This window comes from Sceloporus occidentalis, unplaced genomic scaffold, assembly GCF_023333645.1.
Source record: "Sceloporus occidentalis isolate IW3139 unplaced genomic scaffold, rSceOcc1.0.p SCAF_247, whole genome shotgun sequence".
In the NCBI taxonomy this organism is placed as follows: Eukaryota; Metazoa; Chordata; class Lepidosauria; order Squamata; family Phrynosomatidae; genus Sceloporus; species Sceloporus occidentalis.
The window spans coordinates 489,222-498,280 of record NW_028317227.1 but is presented as its reverse complement, the minus strand read 5'-3'; positions in this window follow the sequence as shown (position 1 = coordinate 498,280).

The following is a 9,059-nucleotide window of genomic DNA, read 5'->3' as shown; positions in this document are numbered from 1 at the left end:
TCTTTCTGGTTTTCATCTGTCTCCATGCCAGAGCACAATGGCTGACAATTGGCCTCTTGATAAACTCACACAAGACACTTTAAACTCCGGGAAAACTAATAGACTTTGGACTTTGCTGCAATATTAATGACTTCAGGATTAAGGTTCCAAATGATTACCTTACAAGGTTCACTTGGTTAATATCTCCTGCTGTTTCATTTTAATACCAGAGGGATAACTGCAATGTACATCATTTAACTGAACCTGCAATAAACCATTTTTTACAAAGTATACATGGCATTCCTGGATTTATCTCTTTGTAGCCCCTTACAAGCAAACTTGCTTTTATTAGCTATCAAATTTGAACCTGTATATAGACAATATTTTAACAAAAAAACCCATTTGTAATCAATGTATTCAGTGCTTATTTCTCTTAAACCCTATATATTCACATTTAAATACCAGTGTATTGCAAAATTAATATTTCAATATGTTTTTTTTTATGAATTTATAGAAACATAAAATATGTCAGCAGATAACAACCATTTGGCCCATTTAGTCTGCCCATTTCTTCTGTTGAAAAGACTTGGACTTTAATCAGTCCTTGGTCTTATCTTAGATTAAAGATAGCTTTATGCGTATCCTATAGGATATCCTATCCTTAGCTTCTACCACTTTTGATGGGAGGCTGCTCCATTTATCCACCACCCTGTTAGTAAAGTGAGACTTCATTAGATTACATCTAAACCTTTGACCTTCTAATTTTAGATTATGACCACTTGTTCCTTAGAAATAAACGTCCCTCCTGCACCTCATTAAATCCCTTCAAGTATTTAAATCTTTATATTACATATCGCCTCGTTCTTATTTCCTCCAAGCCATACATATTGAGATCCCTTAGTCTTTCCTTTCATCCTGCAAACCGTTTACTATTTTAGTAGCCTTCCTCTGAATTATCTCCACTATGTCAATGTTAACTCAGGTGAATGACTGGAATAATCATATTTAACATCATCAGTGCCCCAACATGATCACAGATTCCCAAAAACAATTTACAAAAATAAATATTTACACAAGCTCTGTCCTTTTTATCTGGCATAAGACAGAACAATTTCTTCATGAAGACAGTAGATATTTTTCCATAGCAGAGAGAACTGGTGAGTAATACACTTAAGAGGGCTGCATCTAGTTTCTTGAAAAATATGTTTAAAATTAGGTTGCTCTTCTAGCAACGCCAGTATGAGAGAGGTGATGAAGTGGGGTGTGGCTGCAATGGGAAACCAATATTACTAACTCCAGCCTTCCAGAGATGTCAGATGTTATCGTAAAGTCTGTTTGTATCTTTGTTACCAAGTGAACTGGAGTTAACACCAGCATTTAGGCAGACACGCAAACAAGCACGCTCCAAATGGGACTTTGACCTTTTTCGGAAATGTCGATTATCAGTTCAGAAACCTAGCTGGACACAACAACAGAGAACAATCTGAGCAAATTAAGGATTTGAGTAGGTTTAAATAAAGCTTTTATTACATAATTAAATAATGTTCAACATTTAGGCAATACACACTTGCATATTATATATTTCTGGTGTATGAGATGTCTATGATTTCATGATGTCCTGCACTCATCGGGAATTTTGGTGCACTCGGTATAAATAAGAGATGTACAGTTTTTGTCATTAACAAGGAAAATATACTTTTTTTTTTTACAAAAAGCATGTGTATGCACACATACTGTACATTAAACACAAATGACATTATAGGAAGCGTTGCTGTAAATACCTGTGATATATTGGGATTGCGACCCACACAACAGTTTTCAAACCTGTGAATTTTTTTGCTAAAGGAAATTCTTGCTTTTCTCTTACTTTTGAAAGATTTAAACAAGCGATATCTTGTGAGCACTGCAAAGCAATCCAAGCAATTAACTTAAGACTTATTTGGCTAATCTAATAAATATAAGGTAAAAGTTGAATGCTTAAAAGAGAAAATGGTAGAGGATAATACAGTTTTAAACATATTTACTAACACTTCTGTTCAAAGTGAATCTCATTTCTCTGAGAAAGGACATAGTTTATGTACCTATAAATCCAGATGAACTTGTTGGGTTTGTATGGACTAATAAGGCCCAGACAAAATAGGATTCCCTGTTAATTAAAAAGAAAATGATTACAATCAGAATGTGTATAAACAGGTTTAATCGCAATCTATTTAAAGTTTTCTTAAACCATCAGTTGTGTTTGCAACATGCAGGCCAAGATGATGTGAAAGCCCTCCAGCCATGAAAGGTCATCACAATAGTGACAATATCTGGATAATGACTGATCCCATCCCACTTACTAGATAGATAGATAGATAGATAGATAGACAGATAATAGATAGATACCAATAAATATTCATTGGGATCTATTCAATAAAGGTAGAGTTGACAGGATTGTTTGCAGAAGGTTTATTGTTGTGAATGCTTCTTTGGAAACATGCTAACAACGTATTATTGAAGTGAATTAGGGATTAATCTAGCCTTGGTGCTGTATTAATCTAAATTTTATGAAAGACAGGAGGCGAGTATTTTGCATATCCTTCTTTACTGAAACCTCCAGCAGCAAAGGAGTTAACAACAATAATAACAACAACCAATCAGAAAGAACAGGACCCTATAACAGTCCAGGCGTCCATCAACTCCTCTTTCTTTGCAGTGGCGCCGAACAGGTGTACCAAACGACATGAACCAAAGGCAGGAACAGCAGCCTCAGAACAGGCAGAAAATCCATAGGCAACCAGGAAATGGAAATCGGAACCACTCACAGGGCAGCAGAGCGACCTGAAAAAACAGAGATAACATGACAATACCAGGCGAACGAAGTAGTCACCTGGAAGAAACAGCATGAAAAAAGGTACAGCAAATCGGCACCTACCAGGACCCCCCAAGATACAGGGAGGGAAAAGAAAAGGGAGGGAAAATACTCGCCTCCTGTCTTTCATAAAATTTAGATTCATACAGCACCAAGGCTAGATTAATCCCTAATTTTACCACAAGACAGGAGGCTTCGTATTTTGCAATTTTAACGCCGCAACAGCGCACAGGAGGCATGCGGCAGAGGACGAAAATAAAAAGTGCGAAACGTAGACTCGCGCGACCAGTCAGCTGCGGACAAGACATCAGAGAGGGAGCTCCCAAGGGACAAGGCCGCCGTCGCTGCGGCGCCCCGCACCGAGTGAGCCCCAAACGAAGCCTCAATGCCAGCCAGGCCAAGGATCCAACGGATCCATCTTGCCAACGTGGGAGAGGAGACCGGCCGAAACGGACGCACATAGGAAATGAAGAGGGGACCCGAAGAAGAAACACGAAACTGACGAGAGGCCGCAAGGTAAGCTTGAACACACTGCGCTACGCAGAGCCTGGGCCTATCCGGGAAATAAGGGTAGGAAACAGAAACCGACTGAGATTTAGTCCTCCGAGAGACTGAGACTGACACCCCAACAGGAGAAAAGGAAAAGGAGTCAACATCGAACGCCAGAACGTCAGCCACCCGCCGAAAGGACACCAAACACAACAACAAAGCAGTCTTGGCAGAAAGCTGACGAAAGGAAAGGCGGACATTATCCGGCCAAGCCTCGATGAAATCTAGGACCCGTGAGACGTCCCAGAAAGAAGAGTACCGAGCCGCAGGGGGACGCGCAAGCCGAATCCCGCGGAGGAGACGACACACCGACGGGTCCTTGCCGACACCCAGGCCCGCCACAGGGACATGGGCGGCGGAGATAGCCGATCGGAACAAATTAATAGTCCGATATGACTTACCCAGGGAATAAAGGTGCGCGAAGAAATTCAACACGGCAACAATAGGGGCCGTAGTGGGATCGCAACCGTGTTCCACACACCAGCGACACCACACATTCCAGGCCTGCAGATAGGACTTACGCGTTCCCGGGGCCCAAGAACCCCAGAGAAGGTCTCTAGCCCCCGACGATAGTCCCGACACATCCCAGGATCCCCGGAAACTAGCCAGGCCACCAACGACAGGCGATCCTGGAGAATGAGAGGATGGGAATTCCCCTCCGGGTCCAAAAGCAGATCCGGAGAGGCGGGAAGGAGAAGGGGATCGGCGCAAGACAACTCCAACAGCAGCGGGAACCACGGTTGCGTCCTCCACAAGGGAGTGACCACCAGAACCGTAGGCCCCTGTCTGCCGAGGCAGTGGAGAGTGCGCAGGATCATAGAAAACGGCGGGAACGCGTAGGCGCCCCGACGAGGCCAGACCTGCAGAAAGGCATCCGCCGCCTGAGAGAGCGGATCCGGCAACCAGCTGAAAAAGGCATCGGTCTGGCGATTCAGCCTGGACGCAAAGAGGTCCAGACGAAAAGGACCCCGCGACCGATCCAGAGCCAGAAACACCCCCCGAAGAAGGCGCCAGTCGCTGGCGTCCCCCCAGTGGCGCGAGAACCAATCCGCCACCAGATTCTCCTTCCCGGGCAGATACTCCGCCCGAATGGACAGGTGATTGTCCAGACAGTACTGGTAGAGGTCCTTGGTGAGTTCCGTAAGGAGCCTCGACCTCGTACCCCCTAACCGGTTGATATACCGTACCGCGGACACGTTGTCCATGCGCAGGACAAGGGAGCAGTGGGTAACATGTTTGGTAAAACTGCGGATGGCGAAGGAACCCGCAATTAGTTCCAAACAGTTGATGTGGAGTCCACGCTCCCCGTCGGACCAGAGACCCCCCGTCGCCGTCTCCCCGCACGCTGCGCCCCAGCCAAGTAGGCTGGCGTCCGACTCCAGGACGAAATCCGGAACCGAGCCGAAGATGGCCCGACCGTTCCAGGCGTCCATGTGCGAGAGCCACCAACGAAGTTCCAAACGCGCTTCGTCGGACAAAGGGACGAAATGGTCGTAAGAGCCCGCCGCGCGAAGATGACGAGTCTTCAAACGCTGGAGAGCCCGATAGTGGAGGGGTCCGGGAAAAATGGCCTGAATAGAGGCCGAGAGAAGACCGATAACGCGAGCGAGAGCCCTGAGGGAAACCATCGAAGATCGGAGCAGTCTCCGAATCTCCTTCTTGATGGCCAAAACCTTGTCCCGAGGTAACCGGAGAACCGCCGACACCGAGTCCACGGTGAAACCCAGGAACTGAATCGACTGGGTAGGGACTAGGACCGACTTTGCCTCGTTAATGATAAAGCCGAGGTCCTGGAACAAGCGGACTGCTAAGACCGTGTCCCGGATCAGGGATTCCCTGTCGGAGGCCATGAGGAGCACATCGTCCAAATAGACGATGCACCGCACGCCGCGAGCGTGAAGATACTCTAACACCGGCTTCAGCAACTTCGTGAAGCACCAGGGCGCGGAGCTGAGACCGAACGGAAGGCACGTGAACTGCCACAGACCCCCTTGCCAACGAAATTGGAGATATCTCCGATCCCCCGGACGGACTGGAACCGTCAAATAGGCGTCCTTCAAATCCAGCCGCGTGAACCAGTCGTTCTCGCGGAGGAGATCCCTCAGAAGGTGGATACCTTCCATTTTGAAGTGGCGATATACCACTAGCGCGTTCAGGGAGCGGAGGTTGATCACAGGGCGGAAATCTCCCGATTTCTTGCGCACGAGGAAGATGTTGCTTAGGAAACAGGGAGGGCCGGGGGCCCGCTCGATGGCGCCCTTCACGCGGAGAGAGGACAACTCGGAATCTACCAGGGCCCGGGAGCTGCGCGCTACGTGGGGGGAAAAGGGAGGGGAAACCTGACACGGAGGGGAAACAAACTCTAGACGAAAACCCGACACGGTCTCGAGGACCCAGGGGTCGGAGGTGAGGGTGGACCAGGCAAGGGTGAAATGAGCCAACCGACCCGCAACCGGAATAAGGGGAAGGAGAGGACAAACACTTACCCGCAGCCGTCTTCCCTCGGAAGGTGGAGGAGCCTCTGCCCCTAGCGTAGCCACGGCCAAACGGGGCGCGGTCTTGGGCCCGGTAGGTCGTCGAAGCGTGGGGAAAACGGGGTCTGGAGCCGAAGGCGACTCTGCTGGCGGCACGACCCCTCTGCCGGCCAGCCCTGGAGGAAAAACGCTCCCCGGAGCGAAAGACACGTTTCATGGATGTTTGCGCTTTGTTAAGGGAAGTGAATACGTTGACATGCTGGCTTAAGTTCTTTATGAACTTCTCTCCGAAGAGGAGGCCATTGGCATCAGGGCCCAGTTCCTTTGGGGCGAGATCGGCCAGCTTCGCATCCAATTTGAAGAGGGCGGCCTTGCGCCGTTCCGCCGAGATGGCGCAGTTGGCATTGCCCAGGAGACAAAACGCCCTCTGGATCCATTCCTGAACCAGGTGGGCGTCCAAAGGAGAGCCTTCAGTTAGGGCCTCGTCGGCCATCTGGAACACCTGAGCTAGCGGCCCGGTAGCGTCCAGAAGTTTATCTTGCGCTGCCCGCAGCCCCAATTCAATACCCTTCCGGGGGTCTCTTCCTGTGCCAGAAAGGAAGGTAACAAATGATTGATCGAATTCTGGCGTATTCGATACCTTGGCAGGCAGGGTAGGTCTAGGGCACTCAGACCGCAAGCGCTGACGAACCTCCTTGTCCAGGGGGCGTCGCAGCCAAAATTTCATGAATTCCGCGATGTGAGCGGACGGTGTCCACTCCGCTGATCGTGGGTGGCGGAGAGCCCGAGGATCAAAAAGTGGGAAGCCGAGGGCATCCACGACCTCAAAGGGCTGGTCGGGCCCCGAGGATGTAGGCTTGGGGAAATCAGGTGTCACATCTCGCCCGAAGTCGGTGGGAGGTGGCGAGCCAGAAGAACCAGCACGATACTCATCCAAAACTTCGTATTCTTCGACCAACTCCCTGGATGGAGAAGCGTCGGGATCAGACCCCGCAGGGGGAAGGGCGACACAGTGCCTCTTGAGAGGGGCTTTGCCTTTGCCCGATGTCGAGGGGGCATCGCCCCAGGGGTGCTTGCGAGGGTTCTCTCGCTCAGTCAGGGGAGGAGAGCTACCAGCCTCTGAATCTTCAGCCCCAGGTAGAGATGACACGGTCAGTGTCGGGCGGGCTTGTTGGGTCTCTGCCAAAGCCGTAGGAATAGCAGCTGCGATAGCCGAACGAAGCCAGGCCTGTAGGGCCGCAGGAAGAGGTGTGTCACCTTCATCAGCCATACTGCCAGTACTGTGTTTTTGAAAAACACAAATGGATAGAAATGAGCGGATGTTTCTTGAAAAGAGAGGGGTCCACCCAGGCCCAACAGAACACAAATCCGCAGGGGGTTTCACCCCCGAGACCCAGACAGGTACGATACAATAAAGGTGGAGAGGGAACACCCTCAGAAACCACCAACCAAGGAGCCCTGGAAAGGGCACAATCAGGGTAGAGGGGGGTACCCTCAATCTCAAGTTAGAGGGGGATACCCTCAATATAAGTAAGGGGTTCACCCAGGATTCAGAGTGGGGCCAGTGCAGAACATAAACACCTATGCATGGTGTGTCCAGAACCCAGAAAAGCAGCTGACATATCAATGAGGAGGGGTTCACCCCCATACAAATCACGAGTGTCTTTTTTTTTTTTTTTTTTTTAATTATTATAAACTTGCTGAAACAATCCCCAGCAGAAACGGAGGTAAACCTGAACGGAGCCGGCAAAAAACAATCCGACCGGCCAGGGACTGAGAAACACGTGGTGTAGAGGGGAAGAAATCCCCTCGCGCCACAAACATCCAAGGAATTTCTCGGCCGGTGAACTGCACCGCGCCGAGATGAAGGGGACGCGTACGCGGCTGGCTTTCAAAGAAAACCGCCGCGTAACGTCCAACAGACGAGACGCGCGGCGAACCGCCGCTCACAAACCCCCGAGCGGTACACGCGAGCCGCAGAGAACCAACCCGCCCCGCGAAAAGAGACGCGCACGCGGTCGGCCTCAAAGGCGAGCCGCCGCGTGGCGCAGAGGAAGGGAAAACAAGAGCCGCGAGGTCCGCCGGACCCGCGGCACGAAGGGAAAAACCCAGCGGAGGGAGGGGGCGAGCAGGAGATAAAGGCAGCCAGACAGCGCCAGAAGGGACCCGCGTGGAAGGCAGGGAGAAGAGCAAAGACAAAAACCCAGGTAGGAGATAGAATAGTACAGGCCTAACAAGGCTAAAAGGCACAGTCAAAGAGACAAATAGGCAAAATAAACTGAAAATGACAGTAACGAATATGGATGAATGAAAATAAACACCAATGAAAATAAGAGAAAACTCCTAAATCATATAAATAAAACGAAATAGACCAAATACAAATAAAAAGAGCTATAATTCATAATTGGAAGGTGCTCACCTGGAGGTCAAGCAGCAAAGAAAGAGGAGGAGTTGATGGACGCCTGGACTGTTATAGGGTCCTGTTCTTTCTGATTGGTTGTTGTTATTATTGTTGTTAACTCCTTTGCTGCTGGAGGTTTCAGTAAAGAAGGATATGCAAAATACGAAGCCTCCTGTCTTGTGGTAAAATTGATAATTGTGACAAGGGTAGCACGTTACAAGTTACATTACTGTCCTTTAGTATCATATTGCGTCTGCATCATGTCATACTAAGAAGTGTAGGAAGCAGACTATGAGTCAGGCAGTATAATAATGATCTTTCTATATATCTTGTTTATGATTTAATTTCCATGGTTACTAAATAATGTGGTTTTCTGGTCTCCTTTCTTTTTCCAGGCCTGGCCTTTTATTCGATTGCTAAAGACCATGACAAGCTTGTGGTCGGGGGCTAGGAGATGTACTGTATTTTGTGTCTAAATAACTGCACCATACCCCTCTTGCATTACCTGCATACTCTTACCATACCATTGCGGCTAAACTACAGTGATGAATTTCAGTAACATTAGCACTGCTTCTGTGCTACAGCTAACTCGTCTACATGTTCTGTCATTGCCCCATAAACATCTGTTTTTGCTGAGTTTTTTTATCTGCTGTGGTTAGCCGGCTGTTCTAGTCTTTTCTTGTACCCCGCCCTTCTCTCTCTGCCAGATCGGGAGTCTGGGCAGCCAAACTGAACACAGTGTTCCGTCTCAGCCTCCTGCGGGGTGGGACAGACTGACAGACAAATACTTCCAGATTTTTATCAT